Below are 21,413 nucleotides of genomic sequence, written 5' to 3'. Positions count from 1 at the left end.
AAATAACATAAAGATGAAGATAGAGATACTTATGTAATTCATTGGTAGGAACTTCAGATAAGCGTATGAAGATGCCTTCCCTTCCGTCTCTCTGCTTTCCTACTGCCTTCATCCAATCCTTCTTACTCCTTTCCATGGCAAGCTTAAGCAAGGGTTTCACCGTTGTCAGTGGCTACCTCCCATCCTCTCAGTGAAAGCGATTGCATATGCTCTGTCACAGCATAGCGGAATTCATCTGTCGGTTCTCAATCAGGCCGGAATAGAATCCAGTGATTCTTTTGCGTCTGTCACTAACGCCCCGCCCTCAGGAGTTTGAAGCACGTCACAGTCATTCAGTCATTGAATCCTACTCAGAATACCACAGACAAGGTTAGACCTTCCGGATTCTCTTGAATGCTGCCATCAGTTCTCACCTATACCACGAAGACTCTGATCTCACGGAATGGTTGGCTCGTTTGTCAGGCGAGCACTCGGTTGTCAGGCGATCAACCATGCATCGTGCAATCAGGAACCCAAGAGACATTCACTATGGCCTTAGTTGCTTGTAGAACAAGAGTGGTTGTCAGTCACTTTGTTCATGGGTGAGAATGATGATGAGTGTCACGGATCATCACATTCATCAGGTTGAAGAACAAGTGATATCTTAGAACAAGAACAAGCGGAATTGAATAGAAGAACAATAGTAATTGCATTAATACTCGAGGTACAGCAGAGCTCCACACCTTAATCTATGGTGTGTAGAAACTCCACCGTTGAAAATACATAAGCATAAGGTCTAGGCATGGCCGAATGGCCAGCCTCCCAATGATCTAAGATAGCATAAAAATGAAGATAGCTACCAAAGTCTCTAATACAATAGCAAAAGGTCCTACTTATAAGAACTAGTAGCCTAAGGTGTACAGAAATGAGTAAATGACATAAAAATCCACTTCCGGGCCCACTTGGTGTGTGCTTGGGCTGAGCATTGAAGCATTTTTCGTGCAGAGACTCTTCTTGGAGTTAAACGCCAGCTTTCATGCCAGTTTGGGCGTTTAACTCCCATTTGGGTGCCAGTTCCAGCGTTTAACGCTGGGATTTCTTGAGGTGACTTTGAACGCCGGTTTGGGCCATCAAATCTTGGGCAAAGTATGAACTATCATATATTGCTGGAAAGCCAGGATGTCTACTTTCCAACGCCGTTGAGAGCGCGCCAATTGGGCTTCTGTAGCTCCAGAAAATCTACTTCGAGTGCAGGGAGGTCAGAATCCAACAGCATCTGCAGTCCTTTTTGGTCTCAGAATCAGATTTTTGCTCAGGACCCTCAATTTCAGCCAGAAAATACCTGAAATCACAGAAAGACACACAAACTCATAGTAAAGTCCAGAAAAGTGAATTTTAACTAAAAACTAATAAAAATATACTAAAAACTAACTAGATCACATCAAAAACATACTAAAAACAATGCCAAAAAGTATACAAATTATCCGCTCATCACTTATACCACGAAGATTCTGTTGGGGAATCTAAGAGATATACATTCAAGCTCTGTTGCATGTAGAATGGAAGTGGTTGTCAATCACGTGCGTTCATAAGTGAGAATGATAATGTGCGTCACTTAATCATCACATTCATCATGTTCTTGGGTACGAATGAATATCTTGGAATAAGAATAAGAGAGATTTGAATAAAAGAAAATAGAATTGCATTAATACTTGAGGTACAGCAGAGCTCCACACCCTTAATCTATGGTGTGCAGAAACTCCACCGTTGAAAATACATAAGTAAAAGGTTCAGGCATGGCCAGATGGCCAGCCCTCATGATCTGAGAACTAATCGTCCCCAAGATGTCTAATACACTAGTAAAAAGTCCTATTTATAAATAAACTAGCTACTAGGGTTTACATGAGTAAGTAATTGATGCTTGGTGTATGCTTGGGCTGAGCTTGATCTATCCACGAGCTGAGGCTTCTCTTGGAGTTGAACTCCAAGTTATGACGTGTTTTGGGCGTTCAACTCCGGATCATGACGTTTTTCTAGCGTTTAACTCCAGACAGCAGCATGTACTTGGCGTTCAACGCCAAGTTACGTCGTCAATTCCCGAATATAAGTATGGACTATTATATATTGCTGGAAAGCCCTGGATGTCTACTTTCCAACGCCGTTGAGAGCGCGCCAATTGGAGTTCTGTAGCTCCAGAAAATCCATTTCGAGTGCAGGAAGGTCAGATTCCAACAGCATCAGCAGTCCTTTTGTCAGCCTTTTTCAGAGTTTTGCTCAAGTCCCTCAATTTCAGCCAGAATTTACCTGAAATCACAGAAAAACACACAAACTCATAGTAAAGTCCAGAAATGTGAATTTAACATAAAAACTAATGAAAACATCCCTGAAAGTAGCTTAAACTTACTAAAAACTACCTAAAAACAATGGCAAAAAGCGTATAAATTATCCGCTCATCACAACACCAAACTTAAATTGTTGCTTGTCCCCAAGCAACTGAAAATTAAAGAAGAGAATATACTATAAATTTTAAAATATCAATGAATATTAATTTAATTAGATGAGCGGGACTTGTAGCTTTTTGCTTCTGAACAGTTTTGGCATCTCACTTTTTCCTTTGAAGTTCAGAGTGATTGGCGTCTCTGGGAACTTAGAATTTTGGATAGTGTTATTGACTTTCCTAGTTAAGCATGTTGATTCTTGAACACAGCTACTTATGAGTCTTGGCCGTGGCCCTAAGCACTTTGTCTTCCAGTATTACCACCGGATACATAAATGCCACAGACACATAACTGGGTGAACCTTTTCAGATTGTGACTCAGCTTTGCTAGAGTCCCCAGTTAGTGGTGTCCAGAGCTCTTAAGCACACTCTTTTGCTTTGGATCATGACTTTAACCACTCAGTCTCAAGCTTTTCACTTGGACCTTCATGACACAAGCACATGATTAGGGACAGCTTGATTTAGCCGCTTAGGCCTGGATTTTATTTCCTTGGGCCTCCTATCCATTGATGCTCAAAGCCTTGGATCCTTTTTACCCTTGCCTTTTGGTTTTAAGGGCTATTGGCTTTTTCTGCTTGCTTTTTCTTTTTTTTTCGCCATTTTTTTAAGCTTCTTCTTGCTCACTGCTTTTTCTTGCTTCAAGAATCAATTTCATGATTTTTCAGATCCTCAATAACATTTCTCTTTGTTCATCATTCTTTCAAGAGCCAACAATTTTAACACTCATAAACAACAATATCAAAAGACATATGCACTGTTCAATCATTCATTCAGAAAACAAAAAGTATTGTCACCACATCAATATAATTAAATTAAATTCAATGATAAATTCAAAATTCATGTACTTCTTGTTCTTTTGAGTTAAAACATTTTTTTATTTAAGAGAGGTGAAGGATTAATGGAATTTATTCATAGCTTTAAGGCATGGTTACATACTAATGATCATGAAGTAGAGACACAAAACATAGATAAACACAATATTAAAAACCGAAAACAGAAAGAAATAAAGAACAAGGAATGAATCCACCTTTAGTGGCGTCTTCTTCTTGAAGGACCAACAATGTCCTTAAGCTCTTCTATGTCCCTTCCTTGCCTTTGTTGCTCCTCCCTCATTGCTTTTTGATCTTCTCTTATTTCTTGGAGAATGATGGAGTGCTCATGATGTTCCACCCTTAATTGTTCCACATTGTGGCTCAAATCTTCTAAGGAGGTGTTGAGTTGCTCCCAATAGTTGTTGGGAGGAAAGTGCATCCCTTGAGGCATCTCAGGAATTTGTTGATGATGAGCTTCCTCATGCACTTCTTGAGAACCGTGCATGGTTTCTCTTGCTTGCTCCATCCTCTTCTTGGTGATGGGCTTATCCTCTTCAATGGGGGTATCTCCTTCTATGATAACTCCAGCTGAGTAACACAGATGGCAAATAAGGTGAGGAAAAGCTAGCCTTGCCATGGTGGAGGACTTATCGGCTATTTTGTTGAGTTCATTGGAGATGACCTCATGAACTTCTACTTCCTCTCCAATCATGATGTTATGAATCATGATGGCCCGATCCACAGTAACTTCAGATCGGTTGCTAGTAGGAATGATGGAGCGTTGAATGAACTCCAACCATCCTCTAGCCACAGGCTTGAGATCCAGTCTTCTTAGTTGAACTGGCTTGCCTTTGGAATCTATTCTCCACTGAGCTCCTTCCACACATATGTCCATAAGGACTTGGTCCAACCTTTGATTAAAGTTGACCCTTCTAGTGTAGGGGCGTTCATCTCCTTGCATCATGGGCAAGTGAAACGCCAACCTCACATTTTTCGGGCTAAAATCTAAGTATTTCCCCCGAACCATTGTGAGATAGTTCTTTGGATTCGGGTTCATAATTTGATCATGGTTCCTAGTGATCCATGCATTGGCATAGAACTCTTGAACCATCAATATTCCGACTTGTTGCATGGGGTTGGTTAGGACTTCCCAACCTCTTCTTTGGATTTCATGTCGGATTTCCGGATACTCATTCTTTTTGAGCTTGAAAGGGACCTCGGGGATCACCTTCTTCTTTGCCACAACATCATAGAAGTGGTCTTGATGGCTCTTGGAGATGAATCTTTCCATCTCCCATGACTCGGAGGTGGAAGCTTTTGTCTTCCCTTTCCCTTTTTTAGAGGATGCTCCGGCCTTAGGTGCCATTGATGGTAATGGAAAAACAAAAAGCTTATGCTTTTACCACACCAAACTTAAAATTTTGCTCGCCCTCGAGCAAGAAAGAAAAGAAGAGAAGAAGAAGAAGAGAATATGGTAGAGAGGGAGAGAGGTGGGTTCGGCTAAGTGGGAGAAGATGGGTTTGTGTTGTGTGAAAATGAAGGAGAATGGAAGGGTATTTATAGGGAGAGGGGAGGGTGTATGTTCGGCCATTTTGGGTGGGAATGGGTGGGAAATTGAATTTGAATTTTATGAAGGTAGGTGGGGTTTATGGGGAAGAGTGGGTTGATGTGAATGGTGAATGGGGTAATTGGGAAGAGGAATTGAGGTGATTGGTGATGGGTGTTGGGAAGTGTGACATGGGGAGTAGGAAAATGAGATTTAGGATTAGGAGAGTGTGATTAGGATTAAAAGGTAAGGTGGGAATATGGTAGGTGGGGATCCTGTGGGGTCCACAGATCCTGAGGTGATTTTGTGGGGTCCACAGGATCCTGAGGTGTAAAGAAATACCATTCCTTCACCAAATAGGCATGTAAAATGCCTTCGTGCATCATTCTGGCGTTTAAACGCCCGTTGGTGCACGTTCTGGGCGTTCAACGCCCATGTAAAGCATGTTTCTGGCGTTGAACGCCAGTTTCATGCTTGTTACTGGCGTTCAGCGCCAGTTTGTCTCCTCTAGGCACATTCCTGGCGTTCAGCGCCAGGATGTTGCTTGTTTCTGGCGTTCAGCGCCAGAATGGTGCTCTGTTCTGGCGTTGAACGCCAGCCAGATGCATCTTACTGGCATTGAACGCCAGCCTGTGCGTCCTCCAGGGTGAAAATTTTTTTTTTCTTCTGTTTTTGACTCTGTTTTTTAATTTTTTTTTTTTATTTTTTTCGTGACTCCTCATGATCATGTACCTAATAAAACACAAAATAACAATAAATTAAAAATTAGATAAATAAAATTGGGTTGCCTCCCAACAAGCGCTTCTTTAATGTCAATAGCTTGACAGTGGTTCTCATGGAGCCACAAGGTGATCAGGTCAATGTTAGTGTAGTCCCAACACCAAACTTAGAGTTTGGACATGGGGTCTTAACACCAAACTTAGAGTTTGGTTGTGGCCTCACAACACCAAACTTAGAGTTTGACTGTGTGGGCTCTTCTTGACTCTGAACTGAGAGAAGCTCTTCATGCTTACTCTCTTCTGTCACAGAGGGGTGGCCATGTGCCTTAAACACAAGGTAGTCCCCATTCAATTGAAGGACTAACTCACCTCTGTTGACATCGATCACAGCTTCTGCTGTGGCTAGGAAAGGTCTTCCAAGGATGATGCAATCATCCTCTTCCTTCCTAGTGTCTAAGATTATGAAATCAGCAGGAATGTAAAGGCCTTCAACCTTTACTAGCATGTCCTCTACTATTTCATAAGCTTGTCTCAATGACTTATCTGCCAATTGCAATGAGAACAAGGCAGGTTGTACCTCTATGATCCCCAGCTTCTCCATTACAGAGAGTGGCATAAGATTTATCCCTGACCCTAGATCACATAGAGTTTTTTCAAAGCTCATGGTGCCTATGGTACAAGGTATTATGAACTTGCCAGGATCTTGTTTCTTTTGAGGTAGAGTTTTCTGAATCCAAGTATCTAGTTCACTAATGAGCAAGGGAGGTTCACTTTCCCAAGTCTCATTACCAAACAACTTGGCATTCAGCTTCATGATAGCTCCTAAGTATTGAGCAATTTGCTCTCCAGTCACATCTTCATCCTCTTCAGAGGATGAATAGTCTTCAGAGCTCATGAATGGCAGAAGGAGATTTAATGAAATCTCTATGGTCTCTATATGAGCCTCAGATTCCTTTGGATCCTTAATAGGAAACTCCTTCTTGCTTGAGGGACGTCCCAGGAGGTCTTCCTCACTAGGATTTTCGTCCTCCTCCTCCTTGGTGCATTCGGCCACATTGATCACATCAATGGCCTTGCACTCTCCTTTTGGATTCTCTTCTATATTACTTGGGAGAATACTGGGAGGAGTTTCAATGACTTTCTTACTTAGCTGGCCCACTTGTGCCTCCAAATTTCTAATGGAGGATCTTGTTTCATTCATGAAACTGAAAGTGGCCTTTGACAGATCAGAGACTATATTGGCTAAATTAGAAGTGTTTTGTTCAGAATTCTCTGTCTGTTGCTGAGAAGATGATGGATATGGCTTGCCATTGCCCAGCCTATTGCGTCCACCATTGTTAAAGCCTTGTTGAGGCTTTTGTTGATCCTTCCAGGAGAAATTTGGATGATTTCTCCATGATGGGTTATAGGTGTTTCCATAAGGTTCACCCATGTAATTAACCTCTGCCATGGCAGGGTTCTCAGGATCATAAGCTTCTTCAGAAGCTGCCTCTCTAGTACTGTTGGATGCATGTTGCAGCCCATTCAGATTTTGAGAGATCATGTTGACCTGTTGAGTCAACACTTTGTTCTGAGCCAATATGGCATTCAGAGCATCAATTTCAAGAACTCCTTTCTTCTGAGGTATCCCATTATTCACGGAATTCCTCTCAGAGGTGTACATGAACTGGTTATTTGCAACCATGTCAATGAGTTCTTGAGCCTCTTCAGGTGTTTTCTTCAGGTGAATAGATCCACCTGCAGAATGGTCCAGTGACATTTTCGAAAATTCAGAGAGACCATAATAGAATATATCTAATAGGGTCTATTCTGAAAACATGTCAGATGGACATCTTTTGGTCAGCTGCTTGTATCTTTCCCAAGCTTCATAGAGGGATTCACCATCTTTTTGTTTGAAGGTTTAAACATCCACTCTCAGCTTGCTCAGCTTTTGAGGAGGGAAGAATTTATCCAAGAAGGCAGTGACCAGCTTATCCCAGGAGTCCAGGCTATCCTTAGGTTGTGAATCCAACCATATTCTAGCTCTGTCTCTTACAGCAAAAGGGAAAAGCATGAGTCTGTAGACTTCAGGATTAACTCCATTCGTCTTTACAGTCTCACAGATCTGCAAGAACTCAGTTAAAAACTGATAAGGATCTTCAGATGGAAGCCCATAAAACTTGCAGTTTTGTTGCATTAAGGCAACTAGCTGAGGTTTCAGCTCAAAGTTATTGGCTCCAATGGCAGGAATGGAGATGCTTCTTCCATCAAACTTGGACGTTGGCTATGTGAAGTCACCAAGCATTCTCCTTGCATTATTATTATTATTTTCGGCTGCCATCTCCTTCTCTTGTTCAAAAATTTTTGAAAGGTTATTTCTGGATTGTTGTAATTTAGCTTCTCTTAATTTTCTCTTCAGAGTCCTTTCAGGTTCTAGATCAATTTCAACAAGAGTGTCTTTTTCCCTGTTCCTGCTCATATGAAAGAGAAGAAAACAAGAAAAGAAAGAGGAATCCTCTATGTCACAGTCTAGAGATTTCTTTCTGTTAGTATACAGAGAAAAGGGGTAGAAGAATCCAAATACAAGGGATATAAGAAGTTCGGATTCTTAGATGAAGAGAGGTGAAGAGAAGTGTTAGTAATTAATTACTTAAATAGAATAAGAGAAGAGAAGAGAAATTTCGAAAATAAATTTGAAAAAGGGGTTAGTAATTTTCGAAAATTAGAGATAAGATAAGATTAAAATTAAAATTTAAAACAAAAAGAGTTTTTGAAAAAGGGATGAGATATTTTCGAAAATTAGAGAGGGAAAAGTAGTTAGGTGGTTTTGAAAAAGATAAGAAACAAACAAAAAGTTAGTTAGTTGATTGAAAAAGATTTGAAATCAAATTTGAAAAGATAAGAAGATAGGAGGTTAGATAAGATATTTTGAAATCAAATTTTGAAAAAGATAAAATTTTGAAAAAGATAACATAAAAGATAAAAAGATTTAATTTTAAAATTGACTTAACTAACAAGAAACTACAAGATAAGATTCTAGAACTTAAAGATTGAACCTTTCTTAACAAGAAAGTAACAAACTTCAAATTTTTGAACCAATGACATTAATTGTTAGCTAATTTTCGAAAATTTGATATAAAGATAAGAAAAAGATTTTGAAAATATTTCGAAAAAGATTTTTGAAATTTTCGAAAAAAAATGAAAAAGATATGATTTTTGAAAAAGATTTTGAAAAGATAAGATTTTTAAAATTGAAAATTTGACTTTGACTTGTAAGAAACAACTAATTTTGAAAATTTTTGACTAAGTCAACTCAAATTTTCGAAAATTTGGAGAAAAATGAGGAAAAGATATTTTTTTATTTTTGAATTTTTAAAGAAAAACACAAAAATGACCCAAAACATGAAAATTTTGGATCAAGACACAAGATGCATGCAAGAATGCTATGAATGTCAAGATGAACACCAAGAACACTTTGAAGATCATGATGAACATCAAGAACATAATTTTGAAAAAATTTTTGATGCAAAGAAAACATGCAAGACACCAAACTTAGAAATCTTCAATGCATGGAAAATATGAATGCAAAAGTGCACATGAAAAACAACAAACAACACAAAACAAGAAATCATCAAGATCAAACAAGAGGACTTGTCAAGAACAACTTGAAGATCATGAAGAACACTATGAATGCATGAGATTTTCGAAAAAATGCAAGAAAAATTTTAAAAGCATGCAATTGACACCAAACTTAAAAATTGACTCAAGACTCAAACAAGAAACACAAAATATTTTTGGTTTTCTATGATTTTATGATTTTTTTCGAAAAACATTTTTGGAAAAACGAAAAAGAAAAGAAAAATTTTGAAAAAGATTCTTGAAAAGAAAATTACCTAATCTGAGCAACAAGATGAACCGTCAGTTGTCCATACTCAAACAATCCCCGGCAACGGCGCCAAAAACTTGGTGGACGAAATTGTGATCACTATTCTTTAAGTTGTACTTTTATGGAATTTGAAATTGGCACGAGTGGACACAACTCCGTTCAACTAACCAGCAAGTGTACTGGGTCGTCCAAGTAATAAACCTTACGTGAGTAAGGGTCGATCCCACAGAGATTGTTGGTATGAAGCAAGCTATGGTCACCTTGTAAATCTCAGTTAGGCAGATAAAATTATGGAATTTAGAAAATCAAATAATAAAAGGAAATAATAAAAGGGATACTTATGCAGATTCATTGGTGGAAATTTCAGATAAGCATATGGAGATACTGCATGGCTCACGGACGCCTGCCTTCCTATTGCTTCAACTCAATCCCTCTTACTCCTTTCCATGGCAAGCTGTGTATAGGGGTTCACTATTCGACGATGGCTACTTTGAATCCTCTCGGGAAAATGGTCCTCTGCGGCTGTCACTCGCATGGCTAATCGTCTGGAGGCATCACCTGGCCGAAAGCTACATCCCATCCTCGCAGTGAAAACTACGCTCACGCGCTCTGTCACAGCACGGCTAATCACTGGTTGGTTCCCGCTCCTACTGGAATAGAATCCCTTGATTCTTTTGCGTCTGTCACTAACGCCCAGCACTTGCGAGTCTGAAGCACGTCACAGTCATTCATTACCGGAATCCTACTCGGAATACCACAGACAAGGTGAGACTTTCCGGATTCCCAGGATCCTACTCGGAATACCACAGACAAGGTGAGACTTTCCGGATCCTCATAAATGCCGCCATCTATCTAGCTTATACCACGAAGATTCTGTTGGGGAATCTAAGAGATATATATTCAAGCTCTGTTGCATGTAGAACGGAAGTGGTTGTCAATCACGTGCGTTCATAAGTGAGAATGATAATGAGCATCACTTAATCATCACATTCATCATGTTCTTGGGTACGAATGAATATCTTGGAATAAGAATAAGAGAGATTTGAATAAAAGAAAATAGAATTGCATTAATACTTGAGGTACAGCAGAGCTCCACACCCTTAATCTATGGTGTGCAGAAACTCCACCGTTGAAAATACATAAGTAAAAGGTTCAGGCATGGCCGGATGGCCAGCCCTCATGATCTGAGAACTAATCGTCCCCAAGATGTCTAATACACTAGTAAAAAGTCCTATTTATAAATAAACTAGTTACTAGGGTTTACATGAGTAAGTAATTGATGCATAAATCCACTTCCGGGGCCCACTTGGTGTATGCTTGGGATGAGCTTGATCTATCCACGAGCTGAGGCTTCTCTTGGAGTTGAACTCCAAGTTATGACGTGTTTTGGGCGTTCAACTCCGGATCATGACGTTTTTCTGGCGTTTAACTCCAGACAGCAGCATGTACTTGGCGTTCAACGCCAAGTTACGTCGTCAATTCCCGAATAAAGTATGGACTATTATATATTTCTGGAAAGCCCTGGATGTCTACTTTCCAACGCCGTTGAGAGCGCGCCAATTGGAGTTCTGTAGCTCCAGAAAATCCATTTCGAGTGCAGGGAGGTCAGATTCCAACAGCATCAGCAGTCCTTTTGTCAGCCTTTTTCAGAGTTTTGCTCAAGTCCCTCAATTTCAGCCAGAATTTACCTGAAATCACAGAAAAATACACAAACTCATAGTAAAGTCCAGAAATGTGAATTTAACATAAAAACTAATGAAAACATCCCTGAAAGTAGCTTAAACTTACTAAAAACTACCTAAAAACAATGCCAAAAAGCGTATAAATTATCCGCTCATCAGATATCCACGCGTGCACGCACGATGCGCGCCCGCGCAGGAAAGCGGGATAGGGTAATGGCGCGCGCGCGCACAATTCGCTTAGACGCCCATGTGCTTGTGCCGGTAGCACAAGGTTGGCTCAGAGGTGGCACAACTTTCTGGAAGAAGTACCAGAAGTTGGCTGCAGGGATGTTGGCGCGCACGCGGCAGGTGCGCGCACGCGGCAATGATGTTATGCATCAGGCATGAGATCGGCTTGGGATTAGCTCAACTCTCTGGAAAATGGCCCAGAGGTTGCTGCAGGACTAGGGATGCATGCGCGGCATGAGCGCGGGCGCGTCCATTGCGTCACGAGCGGACTGACGCGTCGGCGCTTAGTGTGCATACGCGGCAGAGGTGGTGTGCTGGGGGCTCAGTGCAGGCGCGAGAGTGGCCCAACTCTCTAGAAGATGTACTAGGAGTACACAGGGGCGATCGGCGCGCGCGCGCAAGATGCGCTAGCGCGTTGATCCGCGAACTGCCAAAAAGGTGCGTACGCGCCATGTGCACGCACGCATGATTGGCCTGTGCCTCAGGCATGGTGCCGGCGTGGTGTGGGCGCAACTTTCTGGAAAATGTATGGAGGGGTAATTCTTGCAGTCCACGCGTCCGCGCACGTGGCGCGCTCGCGGGGATGGTCGGAAATGCCTCATATGCGCGTACGTGTCAGGTGCGCGCATGCGCAGAATGGTGTTTTTTCAAAGTTTTCATGTTCTTGCACCAATTCAAGCATTCCGACCCTCCAAACAGCCACTCAGGCACTATAGAAACCTTGTTTAACATGATAAAGTACCGAACGAACTCAACAATTGAAACAGACTTGAAATCAAATCTAGCTACAACTTCATCAAATACCTAGCTACCAAACATGAAGTCAAGTATTGAGCAAGTATCAATCAAAGAAGAATTCAATGGCTATGTACAAATGGTAGATCTTACCATGGTGGGGTGTCTCCCACCTAGCACTTTTGTTTACTGTCCTTAAGTTGGACCTCTACTAGCTCAAGGTTCTTGTTCAAGAGGTGCATCCCTCAAGAGGAACACTTCAAATTCCTTGGAGTTCTTTCTTTGCTCACCATGGTATAATTTGAGACGGTGCCCATTTACCTTGAAAATGTCCGGACTTGATGGGTGGCGCAAGTGGTAGACCCCGTAAAGTTCTACTTTCTCTACTTGGTAAGGTCCATCCCATCTTGATCTAAGCTTTCCGGGTAGCAATCTTAACCTTGAGTTGTAAATGAGAACTAGCTCACTGGGTCTAAATTCCCTTCTCCTAATGTTCTTGTCATGAATGGCTTTCATCTTTTCCTTGTAGAGTCTAGAATTGTCATAAGCTTCTAATCTCAAGCATTCCAATTCCGCCAATTAAACCTTCCTCTCTACTCTGGCTCCACCCAAACTCAGATTGCATTCCTTTATGGCCCAATAGGCTTTGTGTTCGATTTCTACCGGTAGATGGCATGCTTTACCATATACAAGCCTAAAAGGGCTCATGCCAATGGGTGTTTTGTAAGCCGTTCGATATGCCCAAAGTGCATCGGAGAGCTTAGCACTCCAATCCTTCCTATTCTGCTTCACAATTCTTTCCAACACATATTTAATTTCCCGGTTAGAAACCTCAGCTTGGCCGTTTGTTTGCGGGTGGTAGGCCGTGGCAATTTTGTGTGTAATGCCATACTTTCTCATGAGGCCGTCCATTTTTTTGTTGCAAAAATGGGATCCTTGGTCACTTATGATTGCTCTCGGGGAGCCAAAACGACAAATGATATTGTTCCTCACAAAAGAAAAAACAACATGAGCATCATCCGTCCGGGTGGGGATTGCCTCCACCCATTTTGACACATAATCGACAGCTAACAAAATGTAGAGAAAGCCATTGGAATTTGGAAATGGTCCCATGAAGTCGATTCCCCATACATCAAAAATTTCACAAAAAAGCATATTTTGTTGTGGGATTTCATCCTTCTTAGAAATATTTCCAAACCGAATACATTGGGAGATTTGCAATAGAGGGAAGAGTCTTTGAGAAGGGTTGGCCACCAAAATCCGCAATCAAGGACCTTTCTTGCCATTCTTTCAGGACCGTAGTGGCCACCGCCTTCGAAAGAATGGCAAGCGTCCAAGATTGCTTGGAATTTGGTTTGGGGTATGCACATTCACACTATTTGGTCCGCTCCACACCTCCACAAATAGGGATCGTCCCAAACATAGTATTTGGATTCGCTTTTCAGCTTATCCTTTTGATGTTTGTTGAGGTTGGGAGGGAAGGTGTGTGAAACCAAGTAGTTTTCTATTGGAGAATACCAAGGAACTACTTCTGAGATTGAGTGCAAACCATCTAGAGGAAAGGAGTCATTAATAGGAGTGGTGTCGCCTTTTGTGTGTTTGATGCGACTTAAATGGTCGGCCACTAATTTTTGGGAACCACTCCTATCCTTGATCTCCAAGTCAAATTCTTGTAACAAAAGCACCCATTGAATTAATCTCGGTTTTCATGCCGCGTGATCCGAGTACACTACTACCTTGGAACCAAGAAGATAGGATCGGAACTTGTCCAAAGCAAAAACGATAGCTAGGAGTTCCTTTTTGGTAGTAGTGTAGTTGGATTGGGCCCCATCTAGTGTTTTGGAAGCATAAGCTATAACATAGGGAATCTTACCCTCGCGTTGTGCTAACGAGGCTCCTATCGCATAATTCGAAGCATCGCACATGATTTCAAATGGTTGAGTCCAATTCGGCCCTCGCACAATAAGAGCTTGTGTCAATGCCACTTTAGGCTTGTCATATGCTTCCATACATTCTTTGCTCAGCTCAAATTCAGTGTCCTTTTGTAGTAGTCGAGAGAGAGGTAAGGCTACCTTGCTAAAGTCTTTGATGAACCTCCGGTAGAATCCTGCATGTCCAAGAAAGGAGCGGATTTCCCTCTCGGAGGAGGGGTAAGGCAAACTAGATATGACATTTATTTTTGCCGGATCCACGGAGATTCCTTCTTTTGAAACAATGTGTCCCAAAACAATGCCTTGTTTAACCATGAAATGACATTTTTCAAAATTTAAGACAAGGTTTGTTTTGGTGCATCTCTCTAAGACTTTTTCAAGGTTGTCTAAGCAATGATCAAATGAGTCACCATACACGCTAAAATCGTCCATGAAAACTTCCACACATTGCTCTAGGAGGTCCGCAAATAAGCTCATCATGCATCTTTGAAACGTTGTCGGTACGTTGCATAAGCCAAATGGCATACGCTTGTAAGCATACGTTCCAAAGGGGCAAGTAAATGTGGTTTTTTCTTGGTCCTCTAGAGCAATGTGTATTTGGAAGTATCCGGAGTAACCATCAAGAAAGCAATAATATGATTTACCGGCTAGTCAATCAAGCATTTGATCAATGAACGGTAGTGAAAAGTGATCTTTTCTTATGGCCGCATTCAATCTTCGATAGTATATGCATACCCTCCAAGAATTTTGCACCCTTGTTACTATAAGTTCACCGCTTTCATTTTTGATTGTGGTCACCCCAGATTTCTTTGGCACCACTTGGACCGGGCTCATCCACTCGCTATCCGAGATGGGATAGATGATGTCCGCCTCAAGTAGCCATGGTTGGATTAAGTCTCCTTTGAGGTTGTCGGACCGGTCTTGCTCCTTCTTCAAGAAATATGCGGTGCTCGCATACTTGGGGGCTTATTCCCACTAGATCCGCCAAACTCCACCCGATTGCCCTTTTATTTTTCCTCAAGACATCTAGAAACTTTTCTTCTTGTTGAGGGGTTAGCTCTTTTGCAATTATCACGGGGAGCTTGTGGGCTTCATCAAGATATGAGTACTTTAGGTGGGGTGGTAATGGCTTCAATTCCATCTTTTTGTCATGATTTGAAGTTTGGATTTCCGGATGGTTTGTGTGGTGTGTGGTGTTTAGTTTGCTTGGATCTTCATTTGCTTCTTCAATCATGTACTTCTCATCCAACTTTGCAAGGTGCACTTCGGCAACAATGTTGTCGATTGGGTCACACCGGAATAGAGAGTGATTCTCCGGTGGATGCTTCATTGCTTCTTCTAGGCTAAAACTCACGACTCTCCCATCTATCTCAAATGAGTAGGTTCCTGAGTAGGCATCTAGCTTAAATCTAGAAGTTCTCAAAAATGGTCTTCCAAGTAAGATAGATGATGCTCTCTCAGGTTCATTTGATGGCATCTCAAGGACATAGAAGTCAATCGGAAACACCAACCCTTTGATATTCACCAATACATCTTCCGCCACACGCGCTACAGTTATTATGCTTTTATCCGCTAGGACAAATCTCGCCGCCGACCTCTTTAGTGGTGGTAACTTCAATACTTGGTAGACGGAGAGCGGCAAAATGCTAACACATGCACCGAGATCACACATACAATCTAGGGATCGAACTCCATTGACGGTGCAAGTGACCATACAAGGGCCCGGGTCATCACACTTCTCGGGCAATGCTCCCATTAAAGCGAAAATAGAACTCCCCAATGGAATGGTTTCCAATTCAAGAATTCTATCCTTGCTCATGCATAGATCTTTAAGGAATTTTGCATATCTAGGAACTTGATGGATAGCATCAAAGAGGGGGATGGTTACCTCAACTTTCTTGAACATTTCTATCATTTTGGGATCGAGCTCTATGCGCTTCTTAGCTTTCTTTGCAAGTGTTGGAAATGGGAGTGGTTGAGCAATTTCTTCTTCCAAGGTTCTCTTAGTCTTGGGGGTCTCTTTTGTTGGTTGAGCTTCTTCATCCTCAACTATGACTTATGGTGTCTCCTCTTCCACTACCTCTTCTATATCTATTCCCTCCTCCCCTTGAGCGGTTGGGATGGGATTTGAATCCTTTGCTCCCTTCTCTTTTAATTGTGTTCCGGATCTTAGGGTGATGGCATTGATGCCTCCCTTAGGATTGGGTTGAGGTTGAGAGGGGATGACCCTTTGGATTGGGGGTTGAGGAGTGGGATTTGATGGTGGGTTCATGCGTGCGAGAAGAGCTTGTAGTGTAGAGATGAGGCCGGTGAGACCGGAAGCAAGTGTGCTTTGTAGTTCCTTTTGGCCTTGGATGATGGTCCGGAGTGTATCATCTTGGTTGGGGGGTGGACGGGTATGTGAGTTGAGGGGCTTGTGATTGGTTGGGTGGTGGTCTTTGATGTGGTGGTTGGTATGTTTGGTAGTTTCTTTGTTGGTTTTGTTGGTTGTATGGTGGGTTTTGTTGGTTGTATGGTGGCTGGTTTTGTGAGTTGTTGTTATTCCATCTTTGACCTCCTCCATTGTTGTTGTTGTCCCTACTTCCTTGTTGATGATTGTCCCTCCAATTTTGATTATGATTGCCACTCCCTTAATTGTAGCTTCCCCCTGGATAAGGATACCCTTGGTTAGGATTACCGCCTTGGTAGTACCTTTGATTTGGGCGGTCATAGAAATTGTGAGTGGCCGCCAAAGTGTTGTCTTCTTGAAGGCTTGGGCACTCATCCGTGTACTGGGAATAGCATGAACAAATGCCACACACTTTCTGAGGGACCAATTGTTGATTGTATTGTTGAGGGGGTGGAGGTTGTTGTTGGTATGGTTGAGGTTGTTGTGGTTGTTATTGGCTCAATTGGAGTTGCCTCAAGATAGATGTCATTTCGCTCAAGGATTTGGTTAGAGCGGTGGTTTCGCTACTAGTTGATACCTCATTCACGATTTTTGGGCGGTTGACTCTTCGTCTCATATGTTGATTGGATTCGGCTAAGTCAATGATGAGTTGCCATGCCTCCTCCGCTGTTTTATATTTAGACAAAGAACCATTGCTAGAGGTGTCCAAGAGAGTTCTATCTTGTTCCCACATCCCTTGACATATGTATCCAAGCAACACTTGAGTGTCAATCATGTGGTTAGGGCATGCGTCTAGTAGCTTACGAAACCGTTCCCAATATTCGTATAGTGGTTCCGTTTCACCTTGTACAATACATGACATTTCCTTCCTTAGCCTATCCATCTTTTCCGGTGGAAAAAATTTATCCAAGAATCCTCTTCTAAGCAAGTCCCAATCGGAAGTGACTTCACTAGATAAAGTGTAGAACCATTCTTTAGCCTTGTCCTCAAGAGAGAAAGGGAAAGCAAACAACCATATAGCAACCTCATCGGATCCTTCCCGTCTAGTTGTTGAGCATATACGATGAAAATCTTTGAGATGTCGAATAGGGTCTTGTGCGGGAAGTCCATGGAACTTAGGTAGGACGTTGATCAAAGTGGTCTTGAGTTCAAAGTTTGCATTCAAGTTGGGGTGAGTTACATGAAGGGGTTGAAGGATATAATCCGGTGCACCCGCTTCCTTGATAGTAACTCTCCTCGGAGCGGCCATGGTGTTAGTACCTAAAGCAAAAGAAGACCATGATACTGGTAGTTCTGTTGCACCAGGGTGACCAGTTCAAGCTTCAACTCAAAGTTGTTCGCAGTAATAGGAGGCACCACAATGCTCTTTCCATACAAATCTGCAGTAGGAACAGAGAAAGAGCCAAGTACTCTCCTTTTTTCATTCCCATTCGGGTTTGCCGCATTGGTATTATCATTATTAGTCAGATCCATGGTGGATTCTGCAGCCTTATAAAGTCTTGCTTGTTGTAAACGCCGCCTGAAAGTCCTTTCAGGTTCAGGATCAAAACTTAAGAGATGTTCTTTGTTTCTGTTCCTACGCATAAACAAACAAAAAATGAGAAAGAATGGGAATCTCTACATTAGAGTGCAAAGAATTCCCAATGAGGTAACTGAAAAACGAAATTTAGCATGCCGATTTAGAATTCAATAATGGATATGATCGTGAGTATAGTCTAATCGACATTCAAAACTTCGCATCAAACAATCCTACAATCTATAACCGAGAGTACTAGTCTCCCGAGTCGTCCTCCCTTGGAATTGCTAGAGAATGCATATTATTGAGTAGGAAGCTTTGTTATGGTTCTTTTAGATGTTAAGCGAGAATAGATGGCAAACTATCAATATTAGAAGACTTGGCCTAGGGTTGGCATTAGAAATTCTATCATTATAGTTTCCTCAATGATGATAACAATTAGGCTTTGCTTCATTTAGTTAACCCCTAGGTATAGAGGAAAGTCAAATGAGATTAACTAACTTGAGTCACAAGTCCTAGTTTTACCCTAGGGAAATCTAGGGAAATCTAGTTTTAGTGCACTCCAAGTCAATTAGCAATTCCTAATTCCCAATCAACAATTGACATAAACTATTCAACTTTCTCCAATGGTCCAAACCCATATGCCAAGTAAGAAACTTTTACTCCATAACTAGTGTTGGCATTTTGTCAAATACTTGATGAGCAAGGATGAAAGACATAGTAAGAATGAGAAGAAATTAGAATTAAAAGTACTTCAACGCAAGAAATTAACAACAATTAACAAAGAACAACAATAGAAATGAACTTCTCAAGAAATTTATAGAATCCAAAACTACAAAGTTGAATCTAGGATCTATGAGACTTGATCAATTACAAGCACTAATTGAGATTAGAGAAGAAGATCTATAATATGAACAAAGTAAATTGAGAATTGCAATTTGATCTCACCAAAGAGTGATTGAGAATTCAGAAATTGAGGAAGATGAACCCTAATGAGAGCTTGGAATCTCTCTCTCTCTACCCAAGAGTGTAACTACCACCAGGAGAAAAATCTAGAAAAATGTAAAATGAGCTAAAAGTCCCTTAACCCTTCAACCCCTGGTCTTTTTAAGCTTTCCCGCCAAGGCACTTCCCCAAAATGGGATCTCCAACTGTCTCCACGCCCAGGTCATGTGACCCCATTAAAAAAATCATATTCGAGCATCGGCGCGCTCGCACAAAGTCCGCGCCCGCGCCGCTGGGGCATCTCGTAATTCGAGCGGACATGTGACATACGCGTGCGCGTCCATGGTGGTCATGGCTTAGCCGCTACACGTGCCGGCTCGTAGCTCGGCTTCTGACTTTGGCTTCTGGCTGTGCAATCCATGCAGGCGCGCCAAGTACGCGCACGCGCCCTTGCTGAAGTTCCCAAGGCTCAATTTCTCATGCTCGCCTCTTTTGCACCCACTTTCCTTCTCTCCTCCGGGTCATCCAAGCCCTATATTCTGAAACCACTTAACACACAGGTCACGGCAGCGAATGACACCAATAGGAGAATAGAAATGTATCTAGTTTAATGCAAAATAAGCATGTTTTCATCCATAAAGCAAAAACTAGGGAAGAAACACAAAACCGTGCATTTTCATATGAAAAGCGTGTGGAATCGTCGATAAAACCCCTGAAATCGATACAAGATAAACCCCAAAATTGGGGTTTATCAGTAACCTGTGTAAAGAAATAAAAATATTGAATAAAATAAATAAATAAATAGAAAAAAATAATAAATAGTTAACACCAAACTTAATTTCAGAAATTAAGAAAAATATTACTGCTATTTATTTATTAAATATTTTTTTTTTTGAAAATTTAAAGCAAAAATTTTTTTTAAATAAAATTAAAACTAAAATGCCTAATCTAAGAAATCAAACAACTAATAGTTATTAATCACTATCAATCCCCGGCAACGGCGTCAAAAACTTGATGCGGTATTTATAACCCACACTTACTAACCGGCAAGTGCACCGGGTCGTACCAAGTAATACCTTACGTGAGAAAGGGTCGATCCCACGAGGATTGATGGATTAAGCAATAGTTATTGAGTGATAAGCTTAGTTAGGCAAGCAGAAATTGGTTTTGAGATGTTCAAAAAGTTTAAGTGTAAATTCAGAATATCAAAGACAGGCAGATTAATAAGTTGTGAATAAAATATTAGAGAAAATAGTTAAGGTTTCAGAGTTATCTATTTTTCCAGATTTATTTTCTTACTAACTATTTTAATCATGCAAGATTTAATTTCATGGCAAACTATATATGACTAGACCCTAATTCCTTAGACCTTCCTAGTCTCCTCTAAAATTCATTAATTGCCAATGCCTTGGTCAATTAATTCCAATTAGAGGGTGATGATCAATTTCTAGTTTATATGCCAAAAGAATTCTAATTATCCAAAAATAAGGGGATTATATGTCACGTATCCTGTTAAATACAAACAATTAAAATTCAGTATAATATGTTTTCAAGCTGTTGTTCAAGTAAAGAGCTTTTCCAAGATTTACAAGAACTCAATTAGAACATGGGTCATACTTCCGTTCCACCCATATTTCATAAAATGGAGAATGAAAACAATTATTGAAATATAAATCAAGACATGAATTAAATTAGAAAGATCAAACGAATAAATCCATACAAATAGACAGGGTTCCTAACCTTAACAATGAAGGAATAGTTGCTCATGGTTCAGAGAAGAAAAATAAGGGTTCTGGTAACAATCTGGTATCGTGTCTAAATGTACAGAGTTTCTATTTATAACTAATCCAAATAAATCTAAAATCTAATCATCTAAAAATAAAAATAATATCTTTTCCTAAAAGATAAGATTTGAATTTAAATTTGAATTAATTGACAAGTCTTCAGCTGATGGGTGGGGACCACTTGCTTTGTCCATTCTGCAGCTTCTAATCTGTATTTTCTGGGCTGAAAACTGAGTCAAAATGCGGCCCAAAATCCACGCCAGTGATTTCTATAATTTCTGCAGATCATGCATGTCACGCGTACACGTCAGTCACGCGTACGCGTCGCTGGTCTTCTTCGCAAGTCACGCGGACGACTCGGTCACGCGGCCGCGTCGCTCTGCAACTCCTCAAATCACGCGTACGCGTCGCCATGGATACTTCCAGATCACGCGTACGCGTGAGGCACACGTGTGCGTCGCTCCTCGCAGCCATCTCCTTTGATTCTTGTGCTGCAGAAACTCCATCAAATTCTACCGAATGCTACCTGAAATAAATAAAATTGCACAAAACTCAAAATAGCATCCATAGTGGCTAAAATATAATTAATTCTTAATTAAACTCAACAATTTAAGTGCAAATTCACTAGGAAAAGATAGACAAGATGCTCACGCATCACCTCATACAACCAAATACCTCCATATGACCATAACCCATATCCACCATACCAACCACCTTATGAGCCATATGAACCATACGTAGAACCACCAAAATTCCAACACAGTTACTCCCAAGAACCACCTCCA

General features: G+C 41.0%; 1 non-coding gene across 1 annotated transcript; it reads left to right on the top strand.

Annotated features, from left to right (window-relative positions):
- The first annotated feature begins 7,370 nt into the window (after positions 1–7,370).
- On the top strand, positions 7,371–7,474 carry LOC112699957 (small nucleolar RNA R71). Its single transcript, XR_003152888.1, has one exon. It is a non-coding gene; the product is annotated as a small nucleolar RNA R71 (small nucleolar RNA).
- Positions 7,475–21,413: the final 13,939 nt, after the last annotated feature.

This window comes from Arachis hypogaea, chromosome 6 (genome assembly GCF_003086295.3).
Source record: "Arachis hypogaea cultivar Tifrunner chromosome 6, arahy.Tifrunner.gnm2.J5K5, whole genome shotgun sequence".
Lineage (NCBI taxonomy): Eukaryota > Viridiplantae > Streptophyta > Magnoliopsida > Fabales > Fabaceae > Arachis > Arachis hypogaea.
Note: the sequence above shows the minus strand (reverse complement) of the source record. Positions and strands in the feature narration are given on the sequence as shown.